Source organism: Belonocnema kinseyi, chromosome 9, assembly GCF_010883055.1.
Source record: "Belonocnema kinseyi isolate 2016_QV_RU_SX_M_011 chromosome 9, B_treatae_v1, whole genome shotgun sequence".
Classification (NCBI taxonomy): Eukaryota; Metazoa; Arthropoda; class Insecta; order Hymenoptera; family Cynipidae; genus Belonocnema; species Belonocnema kinseyi.
Window position 1 is genome coordinate 42,937,965 of NC_046665.1, and position 25,711 is coordinate 42,963,675.

Genomic DNA, 25,711 nt, shown 5'->3' on the forward strand with positions numbered 1-25,711 from the left:
AATTGCCCTTCCTTCTATAACCCTTCCGAGCATTAATGTCGCGCAGTGGATGGGCGTAAAAGGTTCTGTGTGGGGTGTGCGGTGTTCACTCAGCCGTGGCCGAACCAGAGCGTTGCGGTAATGCACTCTACCCTAATGTGACTAATGTGACGTAACCTTAAACTTAACGAAAAACAGTGTTTTCAGCACTGTTAGGTTAGCATATCTCACGAAACTTAGGTGATCGAGCATTTATGAGACCAGATTCGATTTTACCGAGTCAAAATCTACGTGAAACACCTATTCGTACTCAATCCACACAAGTCATGTCGACCTTCGTATTTGTGAATCTTTGATAAACGATATTTCCACTTGAAAAAAATGTGAAAGCCCAAAAGTAGCTCTATCAGATGGTTTACCCGGATTTCCGATAGATCAATTTTTCGCAAAGTTGAAGGCACTCGAAGATAGCGAAAAATCGTGTTTTTGTGCACTTTTAGGTTAGGATATTTCGGAACGCTTAGGTGCTGGCTCAATTCTGAGCTCGGATTCGAGTTCGGCCTGTGTAATTCAAGAAAAAGATCTCCTTATAAACGAGATGTTCAGCGGCCCGCAAACGTTTAAAGTATGTAAGCAGGTAAAACATTTATTTAACGCGTATCAATAAAGTTGATTCCTCATTAACGTTAAATATGCAGTTGACCCTTGCCTCCGTATTAGAAAAAATATTTTTTACGTTGCATTAAAATCCGTCCTGACTGTTTACATCCACACCGGGCTATAATGAGTTAGTTCCCACCCACCGTCAACACCAAGATCGGCGCTATAGAAGAGTTCACCTTATTTACATTTTTGCGTAAATAGTTACTTATGAACAATACGAAAAATCTTTTGAACCAGAAGCTAGAATCTAGAATCGTTACGTATAAGATGAATGAATTCTTTGCAACTGAGTGCATTATTGCTCAAGCATTCATTCACCGATAACAAACTTATGACCAATTAATTACTAATAGCTGACTAGCGATGCCCTTCTCTATTTATAATGTCCCAGTGTCTTTATTAACTAGTCATACTCAATTTTTTATAGATTTTCTCATATTTACAGAAAATAACCAAATGGTTTAGAAAATTAAGAAAATAATCAGAAGGGGAACCTGGAACATAAATCTGTGGAAATTCACAAACCAAGTCGAATCTTGATATCACAATACTCCCAATAAATGAAGACGAATTATTCTAAGATTTCTAATCAATTATACGACAAGTTGCTTCAGAAAAATGTGACTTCAACTAGGGTAAAGGTGTCCACAATTGTTCGGCGTTCACAGGTGGTCAAATTGTATACAAAATTATTGCATAAAATTCGTTATAAGCACTGCGTATCCATGATCCTCCTAAATTGTACTTACAATTTGACAGCAGTAGACTTATCCATTTTGTGACAACAAGATTTTTTACTTCTGAATTGTGAATAATATTTAAAAAATGATTAAGGGCATGTGATACTTACACTTTCCCCGGCTTTTTTCCACAAAAATAAAAATTTTTAAAAACTGAATTCCGAGATGCTATAAAATATCACAACGGACGTCCCCGAACTCTTTTTTTAAGGGATAATAACAAAAAAAAATTAATGTGCTGAATAAAAATTTTATGCATATGCATTATTTTGAGTTTACGTCGTTTTTCATCTCTGCCTTTCCGATAATTCGGAAATTATTTATGAAATAAACTTTTTTGATTGCCTGCAAACATAGTTAAATCCGGGAGATTAGTGACTATGTTTATTTGTAAATCCAAAGTTTTCGACCAAAAATATTGTGTAGTTTGGAAGTAACGCTCGGGTGAATTGTAACACACATAACCTCGAAATATACACGCACGTTGTTAGCAATATCAAAAATTTTTTGATAAAAAAACGCAAAAAAGAAGTATGTGGGAACGTTCGTCAGCATGTTTGCTATCATTTCCCAGATTTTAAAGGCAAAATATTTCTTATCCTAGGAAAAAAGTCGGGGGAATCTCACACTGAACAAATCGATACTATTTCCTAAGCGCTATGCAAATTAATCACATTTTGTTAAATTAAAACTTTTTTGAATTAACCTACAAAAAAAGTGTGTGGGGACGTCCGTTAGCATGTTCGCTATCATTTCCCAAATTTTTAATAAGAAATATTTATTATTTTAGCAAAAAAGTCGGGGGAACCTAAGACTGATAAAATCGACAATTTTCTAAGTATCACATGCCCTTAACGTGTGTACCTTGTAGGTACACTTGCAGTTATTTTCGACTGAACCCAAATAGTTAAACTTTTTTTCCACACGTCAAAAGCTTTTCAGGCTAATTAAAAAATAAGCATCTATACGAGTTTAGAGTTTCTAACTAGCTCCCTGCGGGCACACTGCCATTATCTTTTTTCCGCACATGTCAAAGAACCCAGAAACGAGTAATACATCTCATTATAGAATATCTAATAGTTTCTACTTTCCTTCCGATTTGATGAGGAACATTATTCTTATCGTTTTATGGAAGACATAAACGAGCATTCTGGAGAAAAGTCATAAATACCCTCATCTTAAGACACACTTTTTTAATTAACCTTCCCCTCTTCTCAGTGACCCTTTTCTTGTGATGTACTTTTATGTTTCATAAAACAAAAGATAATATACTGAAGCATAAAAACCTCTTTTCAGCTTTAACTTCTAGAATAGATTAACACTTAAGGTACCAAATATAGTTAACTAAATAAAAATGCAGTCACCTTTTCTTTAAATATCGCCATTAAATAAGCAGTGTAAGTACACAGACATTTTTTCAGTGATTATAAGACTCGTGCAAAATGCAAATTAAACAGCAATTTTCTTGTCATCACTCCCCTGCATGCACTGGTTTTGTGATACATGCTGTTTATTCGCGCCTCAGCTCTTCCCACGCGAATAAGCACACATACAAGAGAAATTGGCTGCACGAAATTGGCGATGGTTTATCGAGAAAGAAAAATGCCAACACGTAGCTTTGAATGCTTTGAATGAACCCACGCGGGGCCCTGCAGACGGCGCGCCTTTCCCTGGTTTCCGATTTTTGTGCGACTTTTTCTCCTCTTTTGTTTTGCGCCTTCTAAGCGGACAGAAACGACCTCTCCATACTTTGTGTGAAACTACGAGGAACCCACACGCCAAGATGCGTTTTATTTTTCAGCTATCTATCATCCTTTATTTTCTATATCCACTCCCCCCCCCCCCCCCCCCTAACGTAAGCATCTTAATTTTTCGAGGCTTTCAAAATAATGTTTTTAGTCGATATCATCAATACATAAGATTGCCGATTTTTATTTCAAGTTATTTGCTTTTGCATTTACTTATTAATAATCTTTTTTTATATCTTTTTTGCCAACATTTTTCTTTAATTTCTATAAACGAAAGCTAAGAGTAAGATTAAAGGATGGTAGAGGGGGTTGAAAAATTGAGATATTCAAGGTAACAAGTCATAGGTCAGGGACCAAAGGTAGAAGGTCTCTTTCTTTTCCATATCACCCTTTTCTTCTCCGACCATAAAAATTTACAAAAATGTCAATAAGAATAATATTTGGTTCAGAATTGATGCGATCATTCCTCTTAAATATTTTATTTTTAAATAATATATTATTTTATCTTCTCTCTTCATTACAATCGATAATTGAAGATTTTCCAAGACAAGCATTATTAATTTCAAACTGATTAGAAAACAAAAACACTCATAATAAATCACAAAGTACATAATTGAAACGACAACAGCCATTAAAAATCATTGAGGAATTACGACGTCCTTTAATATAAATAATTATTCTTCCAAGTTTTACGATTACTTAACAACGAAATTTAAATCCTTTTAGACTAAAAACTGCTAGTCTCAATTTTGGTTCAATATCCGACTCTAAACGAGCTCAAATTTATTCTATAATATAGCGAATCCTATCATTTCCTATCCCAAAGAAAGTGGAGTAACGATATGTCTCGAAAATATTGTAATCATTTTTGTTGAAAATCCGATTGGCTTTTTATTACCTTATGTTGTTTTATACCTTAAATTTGACATTTTGGAAATGAAATCAATAAATATACTTATGCTTTCAAAGTACACTTAAGCAGTAAAATGAAAACTTTCAAATTATTAAATAAATTGTAAAAAATATTTTATGTTTTATGTTAATCCTTTTAATTGGAAATCAGTATTTAAAACACATAATTTTAATATAAACTTATAAAGATTCAAAGAAGACCTAAAGTTTCGAAGAATTTTATGTTGTGTTCGTTTTTTGGGGTACAAATTAGAATTTGTGAGCAAGAATCATGATAAACATTCCCAATTTTCAACAATTTTAGATCATGTTAAAATTTTATATCAGAAATACGTATGTTTCATAAAAAAAATTAGATTTCAAAGCTTAAACATTTTTCAACAATTTAAGTTTTTAGGTTTTGTTATCGTTAACGGTTGACCTTTAAAAATTGGTATTTTAAAACTTACTTTTGCGTGTTTCTTCTAAATAATTATATTTCAATCCAGCGATTTTTTTAAACAGTAAAACTTACAAGCTTAAACAATTATATTTCAAAGAAGATTCAAAATTTTTTAACAATTTTATTTTACGTTGGCATTTTACACAGAAAATCGGCATTTTTAACAAAAATATTTATAATTTTATCATCATTTAGAATCTTGTAACAATTTTGGATTAAACTTCAGTGTTTCTCATAGGATATTTCAAAGATTCCAAAAAAACTGAAAAATTATTGAACAGTTTTAGATTATGCTCGCGATTTTTACTGACAAATGGTATATATTTCAAAGAAGATTTACCATTATGGATTAATGTTAGGTTATATTAATATCTCTTACAGGAAATCGGTGATTTTAAATAAAAGAATATCGGGCTTAAAAAAATATTTTCTGTCTTAAATAAGTTTTTGTTATATGGTGTTCATGTGTTTCATCTAAAATGGCTATTGTTAATAAAAAGTAATTCGATTTTAAAGAATAGTTACAATACTTGAAGAATTGTAGTTTATGTAGTAGTGTTTTGTAGGATGTTGGTATTTTTTTAACAAAAGTGATTAAATTTTGAATGAAAAATATTGTCCTTGTTTTAATTTGTATTATTATAGATAATAGATACTATGAAGTACAAAGCCTTGGATTAATACTAAATTTGCATTTTTACTTAAAAATTCTATGCGGAAAACAAAAATAATATCGCGCGCGTGTTTGTTTTCTATGACGTGTAATAAAAACAAACAAGTTACTTGTAACGATTCATATTTCTTTAAGTATAACAAATGCTCAAATAAATGTCACCATTATAAATTTACAAATATTCTTTTTTACACATAGACCATCTTTGCCTTATCGAAGTAATAATTTATACGGTTTCGATATAATAATTTCGTTAGAGTAAAGAAATCTTATATATGAGGTAGTATCACTTGTGCTCCTAATTATCAATCAGAGAAATATGCGGTTACATTCGGAAGTATGTAGCATATTCAATGATTGCATTTAACCGGTGCGGCGCTTGTAAGCATCTGACGTCATTTTGCGCCTTGGGTGCTTTGGATTCACCATCCTTACGCAAATTGTGAATAATACGTTGTGTACAGGGCGTATTAGTTAACCTGAAAACGTCATATCGAGAAGGAGAGCATGAAGTCACACTTTACGGATTCTCGTCATCGATGAAACATTCGACATAAATGAGTGTATTAAAATACATCTTCCTAGAATTTATGTGCGGTAATGATAGATGAGTGTAAGAGTATAATTTATACTTCGGATCTGCGAAAGGCCCAATAATTATTATAGCATCATCATTATCATTATTATAGAATACATATTTCAAAGCATTATAAACATTATATAGATTTATTTCGAATTATAGGACTTTCTTTTCAGTTTATGTCAAATTTGTTACAATCATTTCATTAATATATGAATCTAAAAAGCGGGAAAGAGAGATCCAATTTGAGCAAAATCTAGACGGGATGACGATAATAGTTTCCGGAAAGAGCATTGTACTGGATATAGGCAGATCATAAATTTGCAGTATTTCGAGGTTTATTGAAACACTTGCCATTTCAAAAATGTCCAGGCAACGCATATATGTGGGTGAAGCCAGAGAACGACATTTATAGTTTAATGAGCGCCTGCCGCGAACACTAAGAAATTATTGTTTATACTGCGCCAACAGTAAATGTAGCTTCAAGTGAAAGCGCTAATCATTAGCCGATGCAGCCGTAATTTCATGTTGCGTTAAATGAATTTGCTTATTAATTATATAATATTAGTTGAGTTCGTAATTTCTGTTCTCGATTCTCTAAAGGTATAATCAAATAAATTCTATTTGAATTTCCGATCAACATATTTCTTTTGCTTGTAAGATCCTCTTATTTCATTTATACCCGTGCAGAAATTTCAATTTGGATCTGATCGGGGCCAGATCGGGCAGAATTTGGCACAAATCAGGCTATCTAGATGGGGCCAGACTCGAAATGAAACGCGATGCCCGATCGGGGCCCAAGCGCTGCGCCCAGAGATAACCATACCTGGCCCCGATCGGGCCCATATTAATTTATTTTTCTTATTCCTAATTAAAAGGGATTATTAAATAAAATAATAATAAAATCGAATATATCACCTCCTTAACTGAAATTTGAGAATTTAAATATCAGGTTACCTAACAGATCGCGGTATGAAAAAATTGGAGTATGCCAGACACTTTTTTTCGAGCAAACGGAAAAAGTCAAACGACGCAACATAACAGCCAACATTTGTGTATGATAAACCATTTAAGTATTTTGCAATATATTTTTGGTTTTAATTTCTAAATTGAAGTTGCTTTCAATTTCTATATTGAACCTAATTGTGGAAAGTATCAAATAAAGTATAAATAAATAACCTCATTTCGAGGTTAGGTTTTATCTTAACATTCCTAATAAATTTACTTATTATAGTCTTCAACACGTAATTCAGGAATATTTTGAAGTGTATTATACCTACGCATTCGTCTTGTGCTCACTTTTGGCATTTTTCCCACTTATTTTGTCACTTTTTCAAATAATAATGGAAATATTTTTGACGCTTGACACTTTACGTTGAAACTTGGGAGATTTGGAGTAAACCCACTTTAGTCCCCGACATTAATGGAGCGCCATCTACTGGTAAGCTTGGCTATTAAGTCGGGGTCTAGACGGGGCCAAATTTAACAACCACAAAATTGTGTGCCCGATCTGGCCCAAATCGGAAATAAGGCAAACATTTGGCAATTCCTGCACGGGTATTAATTATAACCATTTTAATTAATGGTCTTCAATATCTAATTGAATCTGTGACTGATTTCAGATTCGGATAGTAGGCGTTTCGTTTACTGATATCTACTATTATTAGCACAGTTAATATTAGGATATCAATAATAATGGTTGCAAATATAAATTCATGTTTGCAATGTCACGTCCCAGGATGTCACGAGGTCACATGTCCTTTACAAATATATCTTAGGTTGCTGGATTAAATGACATAAATCTCATTATATAATATATTTTGAGTTTTCTCCCGACCCTTGGAAGACTCCACAAGTTCGGTTCATAAGAATTCCGTCTCGCAGTGAAAATGTCCATCGATGACACATCGGTGTCACTAAGCAGTGTCAGCCTGTTTCGTTACTTATAGTCTAGAATTAGGTCCTTTCCAAGTCGAAATTTGCGACAAATTATAAATTAAATAATCTAGCTTTTTGTCATATATATTTGTAATTAGATCATAAAATTTCCAAATTATTATTTACATTTTACTGCGAATTTATTTTCGGTGATAAATAATGCAAAAAAAGCACCAGCTGCCTGTACTTGAAAAACTCGTTAAATGGAAAATCCTAGCTTTGCCGATATTCCTGGCTTTATATATTGGAGCTTTACGGTTTCTTTATTAACTTTTCCCAATTCTGAACGCAAAAGTTTTGGTATTTTACTCAAATCATATTGTAGCCCCCAGGATAGATCCTTGCGTTATTGGTCAAGAACTCGAGGTGACAAAGATAGGTTACGTTTTACTCTCCTTCCTTCTTTTATCAGGCTCAGGAAAGCAGCAGCAACAGGAGGCAACAATAACTACTAGGCGGAACTCATTGAGAGATTGAGAGATTGCAGCCCACAAACTTTTCTTTTCTATCATTAATCAAACATTATAAATTTAAAACAGCATTAGCCATCTATGTTGCCATAGTTAAATTCTAAAATCCCAACGACATATTTTAGTTAAAAGACCTAAAGTTAAATTTTATTGTATTTCTGCCTGATAAATATCGGCAGTGATAATTTCTAAAAGTGCACTGGTCTCATATACGATTTTTTCTCTTCGACCTTGCCACTAAGATATTTCTACTATTGCTTGGTGATTTATAATATGTATAATTGAAATTAATTTGGCTTTCTTTAAATGAATGACCGTTTTCCCAGTTGAAGAATTAAAATGATCCAAGCAATGTTGCTCCAACTCTCTAGACCGAGCAAGGCCATGCAACTCAATTTTCTAGCCACTAGCGAAATTGAGACTATCTATTTTAGTTATTCATATGTATAGAATAATATACATGGTAGGGAAATTTACTGTTAAGAATATATCTGCACAAATATATCACAAAACGTTAGGAATGAGAGAAACAGAGATTTTTTTCAGAATTTAGAAATTTCAAGCTGAGTAAAGTTTCAAACATTTCCAGCATTTATCCCAAAAAAGGCCTCAAAATCGAAACTGAAACTTCGAAATCTATATTTTCACAGTAGAGGTTTTCGGGGATTTTTTCACTTGAACGTATAGGTACAGTGTATTTTGCATTAAGATTAGAAACTTCCAGGGGATTTACTGTACTAAAATACTGAAATAATACTGAAACAATTGAATGTTTTGTTAGTTTTTAAGTACATATGATTTCACGAGACGAGCTCTAGCGAGCTGATCGAATCTGATCATTACTTCCTGAAATTTCAAATCGAATGCAGACATCTTTTAAAGGAAAGAAGTGATAGACCGATTAAATAGATGATGACTAAAGTACACCTACCGTTTCATGCACATAGGTATACATAGCTCCTTGATCATAGAGTTAGATGCTTAGATCTTATGGTACCGACCACCCAACGTCTCCTGTACTTCACTCTCAGCCCGCCGGAATACTGCAATTACTACTCTCGCAGATACACCGCACTGATTTATACGCATACGCATGAAACCTCCTAAGAACTGAAGAACCGTGCACATGACTTTGAGGTATAGCAAAAAGAAGTGAAGAAACGAAATCCACGACAAAAGTCTAGTAACAGACATAGATGCCATCAATTAAAAATTCTTAAAGGACGAATGTATTGTATAACATTTTGAAAAATCATATGTACTCAAAGCAGAATCTATCACTAAGCCAAATAATCTCTTGCAAATAATGATCAAGGGATAATAGTATAAATGATATTGAAATATATTGTTCCATAACTTCAGTAATGTAAGAAGACCCCAGGAACATGTTGTTTCATTGGACAATGGAAAAATAATTGACTACTACATAGAAAAATTTGAATTGAAAAAAATCCTTTGTGCTTAAACAACCCCGTAACTCTATATAATAACCTCAAAACAAAACCTGTGTAAACCAGCCCTGTGCACCTCTCCATATTTCAGATCTTAACTTGACCTCGAAACTGTCCTCCGTTGATCAGCAGTTCCTAATATCTCCAGCGCAACGCTAGTTTTCCCATCACTCACTATTTTTGAATAGAAACAACAGAACTAGATCACTTTTTAATTTTTTTTAGTTAACAAAATGTTTTCATGCAACAAAATTATTGAAATGAAAACAAGGATAAACTTCCGAAAAGGGCACTGCCTGTGCAGAAATCGGCCCGACCGATTTCCTACTGAAACGCCATCACCATGCGCTTGCAGAACTAGTGCTGCTAGATTTTTTCTGATAGTGCAGTGAAATTTGTATACATACTACTCGTTTATAATATTCTATCAATGATTACAAATGCATAAGGAGAGTAAGCGATGAGTTCGGAGGCACCAAGCAGTATGCCTCGAAACCTGCGCGAGGAAGATGAGAGTAAGTAATTAAACTCTGCAAGCTCTTTGAAACCTAACCTCAAATAAATTAATAATTAATTAAACTTTTTTATGTAAAATTAGTATATTTATCATTAGATGAGTGAAATATTATTATATGGTGACATTTCTCAAGTTCTTTTATTTTCAATTATTATTTAAGAGCTCAAGGTTTTTTGATTTAATGTAGAGGTAGAATTATCAAATCTATTGACAAGCAATGGATCACAGTATGCACACAATTGTAATGTTTTTAAATTTTGAGAATAAAATACGTGATACAATCGATTCTGTTATTAAAACTTTGATGCTGTATTAATAATAAATTCATTACAGAAATACATTAAGGACAAATTTTCATAATATGAATTTCAAAATCAAGCAGTTCAATTAAAATGCCAATTGTGTAGGGATTTCAATAAGAGCTCGTTACTGAACTGCGCATGCGTCGCATTCGGGAACAAATTGGTTTCGCGCGAAGTACAAATAGCTAAACAAAGTTATTTTTCTTTTTTATTATAAACAATGACATTTCAACTTATAAAAATGTCCACTAGATCGAAATTAATTAATAATGATAAAAATTCATTAAATGCATATTCTGTAAATAATATTTTAAATAATCAGAAATATTTAATTAAAAAATTTTCATTTTTTTTTAAAGTTGTTTGTCTATATTTCTTCTTAACAGACTTGAAAAAATCAGGGTGGCCACACGATTCAATATTTCAATTTCCCTGACTTTTCTCTGACATTTAGACAAATTTCCCTGATAGGAAATTATTACAAAAGCGGATAAGGTTTCAATAATGAGCCAAGTAAAATAGTGAAACAAACCAGAAAAATGTGGTTTCCATGGCAGTTTTTATAAATTAAGGTCAGATAACTCAGCGGTTCCACTAACGAAAAACAAAATGTCATATAGTGGATATTTTATGCTATTTTTTTGTTGCTATTTGTCACAACTACAAAAAGTTTATTTTACTCTATTAGTTTTCAAGAAAACAGGGCGGCGCTATCTTGCCCTCAACTCAGCGGCACCTCTCCAAAAATCATGAAATTAAAAAAATGACAGGGTTAGATGTTTTTGCTATTTTTTGGTTTTACAAGGCGCTAAGAATCGCTTTTGTAAAACCAACCCTTATTTACAAAAATTACCCCCCCCCCCTCCCCCGTAATGACAAAAGTATTTTTTTTAAGTATTAAAAAATGACTAGGCTAGATTTTTTGCTATTTATCTGCCTTCCAATGTGATATAAGATACTTTTTTCAAATAAGCCCTTATTTTAAAAAGCAACCCTGCGTTGCAAAAACGTATTAAATAAAAAAATATCTAGATGGAAAATACTTATAAAATATTAACATAGTATTTTTAAAGCATAACTGAGGAGCAAAATTATTCTTCACCCCTAATCGTTACAAAAACAATCCCCGTATTTGTATCCGAATACAAACGTGCAGACTGATGCCAAAAATTGTACACAATAACTGCTGGGATTTTGTGCTCTTTATTTTCCATTAACATATCAATCGCTTTTCTAAAACCCTTATACATAAAAGCAACACTCTGTAATGAAAACACGTATTGAAAAAAGTCGTTATCTACATAGATGGAACTTACTTATACAATAGTAAAATGGTACTTTTGAGCATAATTATTTATCACCCTTAATCATTACAGAAATAACCCCCATAACGTATAAGCTAAAATTGCAACATCTGTTACAAAATTATTTCCCAGTCTATGTGTGTATATTCAAAAAAATATAATTGACCTTTTTCGATGTCTCCTTTAATGTCTTTAAACAACTTCCAGCACAACAAATTCTTGATGAAAAAAATTCATGTTCATATAACGAACAATCTAAATGTTCAGAATGATTTAAAATTTGTTGAGAGCAGACTTTTTCTTAACTAATTTTTTGAATTAGTGATTAAAACTATTTTTACAGATAAGTTGAAATAATTTTAAAACCCTAAAAAGCACCCGTGTGATTAGGGATGCTGTGGATCTACATTTATGTTATAAAATACATTTTGGCTTTTATATGTGTAATAACCTATGAAAACCATTTGCCCAAAATCACATTCACAAAAAATGCATCTCGTTCTGTATATAATTATCACATAATATCAAGTCCCGATTTATTATCTCCTTCAAATACGGGGTCGTGGTGTTTCTGCTAATAAATATTCAAGTTTCGAACTTGTCAAAATTCGATTTTATTAAGTAAATTCGGTTTCTTGATTTTTTCCAGCGGGTTAATATGGTAAGGAATTATGATCCAACTACCTCAGGAAACCACCCCTAACGTGAAATATGACTAAGTTTGATGAAAAAACATTTGAGAATCTTTTCGACTCTACTACTATCGAAACTGCTCAAATGTCGAACTTATCCAAGTATATCAGTCACCTGGGTTGTCGACAGACCCTATGCTCTGAGGTATGAAATTCTAGCATCCCCAAAAAAATACCCTTGTCGCAAAATTGGTCTGAATTTGATTGGTAGTAGAATATGTGCATTTTTGGAGTGAAACCCATATAAATTCGACCTTATCCAGGTAGATCGGTAACATGATTTTTTTATCGACTCAGTGTTGTAAGGAATCAAGTTTTAGTATCCCTGTGAAACCACCCTTATAGCAAATTCGTCTGAATTTGATTAGTGGTAGACTATGTACATTTCTAGACAACTGCATTAGGGAAACCCATACAAGTTCAAAGTTATCCAGGTAGATCGTTCACATGATTTTTTTTATCGATTCAATAGTGTGAATTATCAAGTTTTATTAACCCTAAAAAACTACCCTTATCGTGAAGTTAATCTTAATTTTATTGGTATTATATGACAATTTTGTACAGAACGGGATTCATTCTTTCCTAATGTGATTTGGGCAAATGGTTCTCCTAGATAGAAGATGAAAGATACAACACAGATAAAAGCCAAAATGTACTTTACAACATACGTGTGGATCCCCAGCATCCCTAATCACAAATGTGCTTTTTGGGATTTCAAAACAATTTCAATTTATCTTTAAAAATAGTTTTAATAACTATTTGAAAAAGTATTTTAGAAAAAGTCTGCTCTCAAAAAATTTTCAACCGTTCTGGACATTTAGATTGTTCTTTATATAAAAATGGATTTTATTCGTTAATAATTGTTGTTCTGGAAGTTGTTTAAAAGCATTAATGACACTGGAAAATAAAGAGCACAATCATTTCTACAGTTAATGTATACAATTTTTGGCATCAGTCTGCATCATTCATAATTTTGCTTTATAAATACCGGCGTGTTAATATTTTATAAGTATTTTTCCTTTTAGATAGTTTCCTAGACCATTGTAAAGCCGCTGAGATTTCTGACCTAATTAATTAAATAAAGGAAACTGTAAATGAAGAAATAACTAAAGATAAAAAACTCAGGATCGAATTATATTTTTAAAGAATGGACATTGAAAAAATATCTATATTGATATTAGGAAGAACTTCCCAAATATTATAAAAACATATAAATTTCTATTTTTCCTGACAGCTGCTTCATTTTCCTGACATTTCCCTGACAAACTTTATTTTCCCTGACTTCCCTGACATGTAACCACCCTAAAAAATAAAACGATCTAATAAATTATCGCTCAATTTTTTGGCGAAATTATTATCTAAAACCACTTTCTCGAATTTTTCAAAAAGTAATGCAATTGACAGAAAGAGAGATAAGGGGATTAGAAGAAAGAGGAAGGTAGATGGAGAGGAGCTGAACGACGAGGAGATAGAGAAGCAGATAGGGAAATTGATAAAATTTAAGGCAGCAGGGATGGACGGGGTAGAGAACAAAGCGTAGCTGTTTAGCACACAAGAGTTAAGGCAGAGACTGAAGGGGGTAGTGAAAAAAGTATGGAGGGGGGAGGGATTCCCAACTGGGTGGAGGGAGGGGTTGATCGGACCACTGTATAAGAAAGGGGATAGGAAGAGGCAGGAAAATTATAGAGGAGTTATGCTCATGAATACTGCATACAAAATATACGCAATGGTGTTAGCAGATAGGCTGCGCAAGAATGTTGAGGGGAAAGGAATATTGCCGGACACGCAGGCGGGCTTTAGAGAGAGAAGGAGTACCTTCGGTAGTAGATAGAGGGAGGTTGTGGGAGGCTATGGAAGAGAGGGGAGTGAAGAGGGGCCTGATCGAGGGGCTAAGGGAGGTATATGAGGAGATGAAAGATAGAGTGAGAGGAGGGGAGTGAATCTCTGAGGGATTCTGGATGGATAGGGGGTTGAGGCAAGGGTGCCCATTTGGCCCAACGCTTTTTGCGATTTTGATCGCGGATATAGAAAGTAAGCTAGCGGCCGAAGTGATAGGAGGAGTCAGGATATGGTTACTAGCATATGCAGATGATATAATGCTGCTGGCAAGAGCGAAGAGGCTTTAAAGGAGATGATGAAGAGGGTGAGACGATACTTGGACAAAAATAGGCTAGATTTAAATGCGGACAAGTCGAACGTTATGGTGTTCAGGAAGGGAGGTGGAAGAGATAGGGGAAGAGAGTGGAAGTTGAAAGGAAAAGCGGTACAGGAGGTGAAAGAGTTTGTGTAATTGGGCTTCCTGTTTCAAAGGAATGGGGAAGTGGATGGTCATATAAAGGAGAGGGCGAGAAGGGAAAACGTGGTGATGAGGCAGGTGTGGGGGCTGGAGGAGAGGTTGTTCGCAGATGATTTTGTAAGGAGAATAAAATCGTTTGATTCGCTAATGATGAGTGTCTTATTTTACGGAGTGGAGGTGTGAGGTTGGAAGGTAAAGGAGGTGGTAAATAGGATATTGGAGAGGTATGTAAAGTGGAGAACAGACGTAGTGGTGCAAAGATGGAGGTCGAAAGGGAAAGGTATTTTAAAACGAATGGATTGCAGATGAATGAAGTTAGCAGGAGGCACGAGGAAGAAAGGAAGGTATATGAGTTGGTTGAAAAGAATGGCATGGAGAAAGAGAAGGCAGAAGGACAGGAGAGAATAAGAGAGTCAAGGTTTAACGGGAACTATGTGTGGATTATGCCAAGGGAGAGAGCGCTATATTTGTGCTATATTTGCATGGAAGGTTATAATAGGTTCTGGCTTTCTAAAGAGAAGAGAATGTGTGAACTGTGTGGGAAAGGGGATGCAAAAGTTGAGCACTGGTTGGAGGAGTGCGAAGAGGTGGAAGGGAGTGAGATAAGCATCGTGGTATTGTTGCATGAAAGGGGGGACAAAAGGACAGTAGCATGGGTGAAGGGGGTATTGGGTAAGATGGAGAAAAAGAGAAGGAAGGAGGAAGAGCAATGGAGAAGGAAAGATTGTAAATAGGAGAGGAAGAAGATGTAAGAAAAATGTAGATATTGTAAATAGTAGTTAAGTATTAGGTGCTAGCCGCGGAGACAGCGGCTGGTAATGCGAGGCATAGCGATAAAATAGCGAAATACGTGCGAGGCGAGACGCAGTGAGGAAGATTAGGCTATAGAAACGAGCGGATTAGCAATAAGGTGTGGATGGATGGTACTTTGTAAGAAATAGTTGTAAGAAAATTCTTGTAAAAAAATGGAAGTGTAAGCAAGTCAATTTTTTAAGGCCAGTAGGCCGAAAAATAAACGTTTATCTATCCATCTATATATGTACTATATGGGGCTGGAGATGAGGGTGGATGGGGGGGGGGTATTTATCCGAATTTAAGCTGCATTCACACTCTGACTTATAGTATTTTTAGTAATATATATTCGAATTGTCGCATGTTCCTCCTCAAATTCAATTCATCTACGCATTTTGTGGTTTGAGCTTACGGAATAAATCAACTCAAAGCCCCTAAAATATGACTTTTGCCCACCTTGTATAAAATGGATTTGCGATTCGATCTCCTGCAGGTGGAATGCAGTTTCCAGCCTCAACATTTTCCGAAAATTTGATTAATAAACTCAGTGTCTTAGCTAAAATTACAGCTTGTATTCATATGGAATCCAGATTGTCGTACAAAAAATAATTAGTTTTGCATAAAGACCACCCGCACGGTTCTCTAGACTCTCTACAGCGGTGAAACGGTGATCGATAATATCGCTGGGTTGAGAGAGAGAGACTGGATAGCATCAGATTAGTGACAGCAATATTCGTCACGGGAAATAGTGCATGCGACGCAAGGGAATGCGAGATACCCGGAAAATTACACATTACAATATCACAGTATCACACTATCGCACGCTACTGAATACCAACTAGCATCTGCTTCGAACGAAACCTTCTGCTAAATGTTCTTACAGTCGCTTGCCTGTTTTCGCGCAGCGGCGTGAAGTAAAAGTGTGAATCAGATTTAGCTACGCAAGCAGTTACGTTGTTCTATGCGAAAAACGAAGACATTAAGGCAACACAAGGTCGATGAAAGCGCTTCCTTTAGAAAATTCTTTTTTGGATTTTTAATCATCAGGAAATACAAACTATAGATAACAATAAATGCCTCAAAAATAATTTTTTTAATTCAACTAAATTATTCAATCTGCCAGCAAGTTTAATTGAAACAAAAAATTATTATTTTATTGAGTTTTCCGAAAATTTAATTCCATAAACAAAAAGTTTGGCGTTAAATATAATAGCCAACCAAAAACAGTTAACCTTGAACCAAAAACATTTATACCCTCAAACAAATAGTTTAAGTTTAAAGACAAAAAAATTAATATTCAACAAAACCCTTACATTTTCGACTAAAAACGATTTTTAAAGAGAATAGTTGGATTTTCAATAAAATAATTCTACTTTCAACCAAATAGTACCATTTTTAACAAAAAAAAGATGGGTTTCGGACCATACATACAAAAGCAGAATTTTCAATGATAAAGAATTAATTTGTAACCACAAAAAATCACTTTTCGTTCAAAAGATGAATATTTAATAAAAAACGATCACTTTTCTATAAACAAATAAATTTACAATACCAAGATTCTATTAATTCTATTCTATTAATTCAGTTCTCATTTAAGGGGCTAGTACACAAATAATTTTTCAAAAAATCCAAAAATTTTTTTCTCATTTTTGGTCACTATATACGTCTAAAAATAGGATAGAAACCAACATTTGTCTCAAAGCGTGCTGAAAGTGTCTGAAAACTGAAATACGCCGCGAGGCCCCCCGAAGCGCTCGTAACGCACGGTGTGCATGCACCAACTTTAATGTAAGGTCGGGCTCCGTGAACTCGATCTGGCGCCGCGAGATCGAAAAAACGTATCCTGAAAAACGAATTGAACAATTCTTTAGTACTTATCCGATAGTATTAGTGGGGGTTTTTTAGTCATTTAGATCCGTTTTCAGCGACCCTGAAACCCCCCGAGTAGCAAACATCAAGCAAACCGGATCAATTTTCATATATTTCGTCCGCCATATTGAATCCGTCATTTTGAATTTTTCAATTCTGAGGCTCGATTCGTTTTCGGCGACCCTGAAACCCCCCGAGTAGAAACATGTAGCATATCGGATGAATTTTCATATATTTAGTCCGCCATATTGCATCCGCCATTTTGAATTTTGCAATTTTTACCTCGGGTTCGTTTTCAGCGTCCCCGAAAACCCAAGATTACCGAGTTTCACTGCTCTAGTCCCCATAAACTGCCCATAACTACGTTTATTCTGTGTATCATATATGATACGCTGTGCTTCGAAGGGTTAAATTTTGAACGCGTTTTTCTCGAAACAGTGTTTTTTAAGCTGGTGGCCACGATTCCGGACAATCTGCAGGGCCAATTTGTCTCAAACTTAGAGGAAATTTTGATAAGGTGCATCGCTATCGTATGACCCTCGATCATAATTTTTCATTAACATTTAACAACTTTTTAAAACAATTTACGTTGCAAAAAACACAAAAACTTCTAGCATTAATTAATTTTTTATGAATGAAAATCGATTTTTTCAGGCTGGCGTATGCCCGGGGGAAGTCATGGAAAAAGATTAAAAAATTTTGTTTACATTTTAAAATATGTACTATAATATGCTGAGAAACCCACTTTTATGTAATAAAGTCTACTACCAAAAAATAATTGTTGAAAAAGGGTCTTTATTTGTGTACTAGCCCCTTAAGAGAAAAACTAGAAACATGGGAATTTTTCTTGAAAACAGAGCGAAAAGAGTAATTCTTTAAGAAGGGGGAATAGGGGGAAGAATTTGAACTCTGTAATTTAATAAATGGCAATGAAAATTCTGCGCAAGGAAGCAACTGATGTTATTTCAGACTATATTGCGACTTTCTGAAAGAAAAAGGGCCCATTGCGTAGATTATTTGTTTTCGATACGAAATCATTTTTCAATGTGTGCTCTACATGGTAACATTATACTTACATGTCCGCAAAATGATCCCAAGTGGATCAATTTTATATTACAAGACAAAATATATGAAACGTTTGCTCATGGCACTCCTCAAATTCAAATATGTTTTTCTCGAAAACTGGGTTATCAATTTATTTGCGAAATATTTAGGTTATCCCTAAATTATAACTTTATTCTGCCAATTATTAGTAACTAGTTATGTAAATATAAGATACGTAGGTAATATTACTAGATTAAATATTTAAAAACGAAATTTTCGTTTGCAAATAAAGAAAGATGTAGTCTTTGAACGATCCATCAACACAAGCTTCAAATTCTTAAACATATAGTATAAAAGGAACATTTATTTTAGAACGGCACATTAACTTTAAATTCTTAAATATGAAATGATTCCATTTCGAAGAGAGAGAAAGAGAGAGAGACGATATTTATTTCAAAAGTAAAAATAAATCTAAAATTTTCAACTTTTTCTCGGTACACAAAATTCCAAGCTAGTTCCGGCTTTTTCGATTGGTGGAATCCCTGTCAACAAAATAAATACATGCACTGTCTTAAATTATAACAGTGAAATTTCACTGGTTCAATCAGTAGATACTGATTCAGCCAGCGACAACTTCATTAGTTCCGTTTGAATAAGCATATAAATATATTTTCCATTACCATTTTGGTGTAGACTTTACGGTATCCCGTGCAGAAATTTCCCCATCTCTCCCTATTTGAAGTTGGGTTCCGATGGGGCTCCCATCACTATCAGAATATCTAGTCTAGAAAAAACTGATGGGTGCCCTGTCAAGTTATAGTGAAGAATTTCATGCTTCGTATAGATAAGGAAAATCTATCTGCACTCTGTTAAAAAAATTGCATCTTTATGAAAAACTGGAAATGTTCAGAAAAAATTTAATTTCCTATCATTGTAGAAAGTTGTAAAGTAGTCTCCAACGGGAAAAAACGAAATATTATAGAAAGAAAATTTTTAATAGATTAAAATTAAATAATTACAAATTATTTTGTTGATATTCCTGTTAACAGTTCGTATATTTTACATTTACGCCACGTCGTATAATAATCATTATTTATTTAGAAAAAGAGAGTTAATATTGATATTCAAAGTCAAATTACTCGCAATCAATTAATAATTATTTTTTAAATACCTTTTTTGTCATATCAATTAAATATTCAATTCAATAAAATATTCATCACATAATCGAAAGGGTCTAGGCGGGGCCCTGCCAATCCTCGGTTGATAAAAGGGCACTCTCCTTGGGCCTACTCGGAAGTTCTAACTAGAAAATGGTTAAAACAGCGTTACAGAACTAATCAGGCCCTCTCAATTTTCCCCGACCAGCGCCCAATTAGAAATAAGGAAATCTATCTAGGGCCCTACTAAACCCCGATAGGAATTTCTACATGGGATGTTCAAAATATATTTCTTTTGTTAAAAACTTTAAACTTATTCATGATATAAAAGTTTTAAAGCAAGATTACATTTTAATAACAGGATTTTAAAATACTTTTAATATACATATAATTATTAAGTTAAGATACATCTAACATGTTCACGTTAGTCACAGACTTCCATCTGAAGTCATAAAATTTCCAAGATAATGCGCCCACTATCAACTAACTGCAATTATAGGTTCATAACTTTTACGATCTTGTAACCGAACACGTGTGCACATGGTTTTCGCGGAAAAATTTTCATTGAAAGTTAGGTTTGAGAAATTTTATGAAAAGTAAGGTATTTAAAAGTGTAATCCCATATAAGATTAATATAAATATATATGAATTAATGTATGTGCTGAGATTTTAGGTAATAATATAAACATACGCGGAGAAAAATAGATAATAACATTTTGATATGTAACCATATAATATATAAATATAACGGTATAATGTATAATATCTGCTATGCAACATACACGATATTAAAGGACAATATCTGTTTATATTAGAAGTATAAAACGTGTGATATTAACAGTTAATTTCTAAGATATTAAAAAAGTGAAATTTTTTCGAAGCAATGTCGACGTGTGGCGCGGCGATAAAAGATTTTAGCCCCGCTTTGTCTGTACCTTGAGCATTCGTCGCGTGTGTTGTGTTTTCTCGGATATATATTGCGCTATAAGTTTTGGTGGAAAATGGATTAACTGTTCTTGGATATATTATAATTATCTGAATAAAACGGGTACTCAGCTACAGGCATCTGTCATATAAGCCTTAAAAAGTGTGTTATCCTTTCTACACAAAAATTGCATAATTATGAAAAAAGGGGTATGCTTGAGGATTCGGATATCAAAAACAGAGGATAACGATATAAAATCCTTTTTCATTTTATAGACAATGGCATGCTTTACAGGTAATTTTTGCACATTTAAAAAATATTTCTTGAATATCTTAGATTCTGCCCTTTAATACCTTCGATATGGTCAGTCAAAATCTTCTTTTTAATATCTACGGATGCTCTACTTCAATATATAGATGCATGTCCCATAGTTAAATCGCTAAGATATTAACTAGTAATATTTAGATGAAAGATGAAAGGAAACTACACGTGATTGTGATTGAAGACATAATCTGGCTGAAATATGAGTCAAGTTCAAGCTAAAAAATCTCATATCGCCCTATCAGTAGTAGTGACTAGTTAACACAGACTAGAACTGAATGGTGTCATTACTAACTGGCTTGAAATTCCATCAGCACACGTCTATCATCCTTAGAATTCTGGCCTCAGTCCAATTTTATTTCTAAACGTTCATTAAATATCGCACAACTTAGCTGGTGTAACCACAGACAGCTTGGTCAATTAAAACCCTCTGTTCAATAATACAATATCAATGACCAATACAAATTCAAAAAGATGATACAATATTTAGTAAACACAAACATGTTATTGCGAAAGTGGCACATGCTGCTAAGCATTTTAAATCTGGAGATGATACTCTTGCCATTTCTATTTTTATGTAACGGTCCATATATAAGTCAAAAGTGAAACAAAAAATTTTACAGACATCATCATTGGCTCTCTTCCAGAACAGTTTTATCGGTGTTATGGATTTCTCTAAAAACAAAAGTTATATAACTTTCGCTTTCTATAGTAAATAATATGTAAATAAAATAGGAAAAGAGTTGATGCAATTCATTCGTAATAAACAAAAAATATTATACTTAATGTAATGTGCACGGAATGCAAAATTCCCAGCAAAGGTACATGCGAGGCTTGGAGCGCATTACTGCTGCATATCAGCGACTATCGACTTCTTCGTTATGGGTTGCTGCTTATTTGCCGTTTAAGCCGAACAATTATATAGCCGATAAAGACGTGGTTGGACATAGGCGAAACCAATAAGTGTAACTAATACTTGAGGCTGCATAGTGCTTATATACAGAATAGTAATATGTACATTGTACAGAAGTATCTAATAGATTGTACATACTGAAACATTTCTAGAAGGAAGTGTTCCAGTTACAAAATTATAGTCCTCTTCTGATACTAGTTCGAGTCAAACACGAAACAATAGCTTCACGAATCATTCTAATTTTCAAATGTTTTTTCATACTTCTTTGTAAGGCTACAGAGGGTTAAATTTTCGCAAGACACTTCCAAACCTCTCACAACTGCTATCGCAGAAAAATGTCAATTATTTCTGATTTGAGGCTTTAAATTAGAATAATTATTTTCAAATTCAGATTATTTTCATTTTTTGGAAACTTAATTCAAGTTTCATTAACTTTGAATTTTTTAACTAATTTGGTATACATAAACTTTTAAAGGATCTCAGTACAGAACTATACAACGAACAGAATGGGCATTTTTCAAACGAGCGAAAAAACATTCTGTACAATCGAAATCACGATTCAAAAATAAAATCAATATCCACTTCTGAACAGAAGTGTTTTTAAAAAGAGCCCAAAAAAGTTTGATCAAAAAAAGTTATCTAGATTCGAAGAAATAGATGTGGAAGTTGACAATTTCAAAGTGATACTGACCACAAATTGGAGCTGAATCGACTGCGGATTGTCATAAAAAACTCAATTTTCAGCTTAAAAACAAAATCCTAAGTTTCTAAATACGAGTAAACAACGATTGATGCAAAAATGTAGCCAATTACGGGAAAATCGACTTAGAATTTTGGCATTAAAAGGACATAGGTTTTCAAAATCGGCTTTGGAATGAGATTAAAAAATGAATTTTAAAATTTTTGCAAAAAAAAAATTCCTTCCCAGATATGAGGATGCTGAATGATAATAAAAATACTTAATAAAAAAAAACGAATCTTTGGAGAAAATTAAAATTGGAAATCGTGATATGACGCACAGTATGACATTTTTTTGCTAAAATTTCAACACAAATTTTTTAAAATAGTTATTTAATTAAGTTGTAATATTTGCAAGGTATATCAAAATGTTGAAAGGTTGAATAGAATGATTACTTCGTTAAACTGTAATTTTTCATCAAAATGTTGTTTGTCTAGTTTTGTACTTGAACCGTTCATTTGTTAATTTCTTATCAAAAATCTAAATGTTTATAAGGGTATTTATTTCCAAATGGGAAAACATTCAAATTTGTATTATTTTTCAATTAAAAATATTCACCGTTTTCAATTAAAATTCATACATTTTTCTCTAAACTAAACGTGAAAAACTATGTGCGACAAAATGTTGTCTCAAAAAAATGTTGGTCAGTTCAACAAAACTCCTTTTCACTCAAGTAGAACCATTTTTTTTTTCTAATGAAAGACTTTTGAATATAAATAATTTCTAATTATAGATTAAATTTATTTTAAAAAATCAATTGTTTTCACTGTCAAAAAATTTTTCATTTCATTCCCTTCAAAATAAAAAAACTGTTGTATACATCTTTTTCAATATTGAAGGATTATTAAGTAAAAATATTTCAGAAAATAAATAATATTTTATAATTTTTTAAGCTTAGTTCGAAGTTACAAGTTGCCTGGAAAAAAAATTGGACAAGACTTGTATCCTAATGTTTAATAGTTTTGTGTTTATATTTTATTTCTAATTAGCATTCTTGAATCCTTATCGATAGTCTAGTTCTATTCCTAAATATGTATTTAAAAAAATATATTTAAGGCCATATATCAGATGTTACATTATTTCATTTGTTCGGCATTCTCAATCATAAATTAGTTAATGAAATAGATTTTCTATGGCAGATAAACATATAGGAAAGAACAAGGAACATTTGTCAGATATGGAAAATTTATTTCAGGTTTTTTCTAAATATTCAGAATGCTGAAAAATGGCTAATGTGACACCTATAAATGACTACAGAAAAATTGTAATAACGAAGTGAAATTATCCAGCTTATTAATCACTTCTTATATGCCACAAGTAACAAATTGTGTAATAATTTGCATAAATTGAAATTGGTCTCTCACGAAAGATTACAGAAAAATACTGTCATGTAAGTTTGGTTGCAGTCAGAGAGTTATTTGTAATCGTAGTAAAGATTACACTTTGTATTTTTTGTGTAAGTTTTTTTGCAGATCATGATTAGTTTTTTTTTATTATTAAGCTTAAATTCACGCTCTTTACTTTATGTAAAGCCTGACAACTTCATATTCAAAATGAAACATTTTGAGTGGCATATCTTTGTCAAAAGATAATAAAGAACACAAAAGTATTTATGAGAATCTTTCAACGGAGGACCAGAATAGGCAGAAGTAACTGTCACCGACACAGTAAAGATGCAAAGATATGATTGACAATGAGAGTTAAAGAAAATTTCTTTCGCACAACTTAACCTATTCTTCACCTCAGCCCTTGAATTAATATCATTATTGCATTATGTTAATATTTGCCACGGCATGTCACCATGTTTATCGTGTACCAGGTCGTGGAAGAATGCTTTATCACTTCTATTTTACCCGCTTACCGAATGCACTAGCATATCGTCTTGTTTTAAACCGGAATCTTAATCTTCGCTCGCAAACATGATGTTGTATCCAACACAACACAAAAATTATCTGATGATAATACAAGGGCCTATTAGAATCTTATTCAATTCTTATCAAATGCCTCCTATCCGGATATGCTTGAGAGATGTGTCTTGTACCTTGTAATGATAATGTAATAAGAAAAAAATGCCTGGATTAAGGTTTCGTGTTACTCAATAAACAATAAAAAAGAGGAAATTTCTAAAGCCAATATTGGTTGATAAATTCCAAATCATAAGAATATATTCAAATAGATGAAATAATCTTTGAGCTATAAACAAATTCAATATTTTCAATTACGAATTAGAAATATTTTCTGGATTCTAATCGATTCTAATTTAAAAACTGTTCAGTTTATTTAAAGGCTGAAAATTACAATTTAAACTCAGCGATCAATACGTTTAATAAAATATTGAAAATGTGTGATTCTTACCATACAGTGGAAGTCATTTAATGGAAGCTACATATATATAAGAAACTCACCTGAAACAAAAAATAAAACATGCAATTAGTAAATTTTGAACAAAGGCAGTTTGAAATATTATATTTTAACACTAAATTAAACGTCTGCGTAGAATTTAAAATTGAAATTGCCCAGTTGTCAAAACAATTAAAAATTTGTACATTCAACACAGGAAAAAAAATATGTGTAATGTTTTTTGCGGATAATTACACAGGCCAACAAGATTTTGACCCAGAAACCAGAATATACTTTTCCGAAGGTTTTTGGCATGCTGAATCCAAATTTGAGGTCCAAAATTCTGAACTGGCTCTGGTTTCCGAGATTTCCTAACCTAAATGTGCAAAAACAGCAATTTTTGCCCTAAACAGAGGTAAACTTACAAGCATAAAAATTTCAAAATGTGATCTCAGCAAAACAAAAGATATTTGGCAAACTCAACGACATTCGAAAGGGCGAGACTTAAACCAAAGATATTATAAACGTAGATGCGGTGCGAGCTTAGTTACCCGCCATAAATATAGACGGCGCGTCCGGCGAAAAAAGTCACTTCCCCTCTACCCACCGCTCCCCGTAGATAGCACCCACCCATATAGTTTGCCAAGAGCCACTTGGAACGCTGTAAGCAACGCTATAAGCAACTCTCGGCACACCTTTGAGGCGCACTGATGGTAAACTTAGCTTGGAAAAGAACCATTTAAATTAAAATTAAATTGCCAACATTTCATAACAAACGTAAAATATCCACGCTTTGTAAGATATGGTTATTTTAATAGATACCAGAGAGAAAATTAAATTATAATTTATATTTCTGTTTCATATATTTTGTAATATTTCTAAAATTATTTGATTATTTCCAAAT

The 25,711-nt window shown here is 33.0% G+C and overlaps 1 protein-coding gene across 1 annotated transcript in view; it reads right to left on the reverse strand.

Moving 5' to 3' along the window:
* Positions 1 to 25,711, reverse strand: part of LOC117179507 (HIV Tat-specific factor 1 homolog) — a 282,439-nt gene that overhangs the window by 103,355 nt on the left and 153,373 nt on the right. The gene's annotated exons all lie outside the window — the stretch shown is intronic.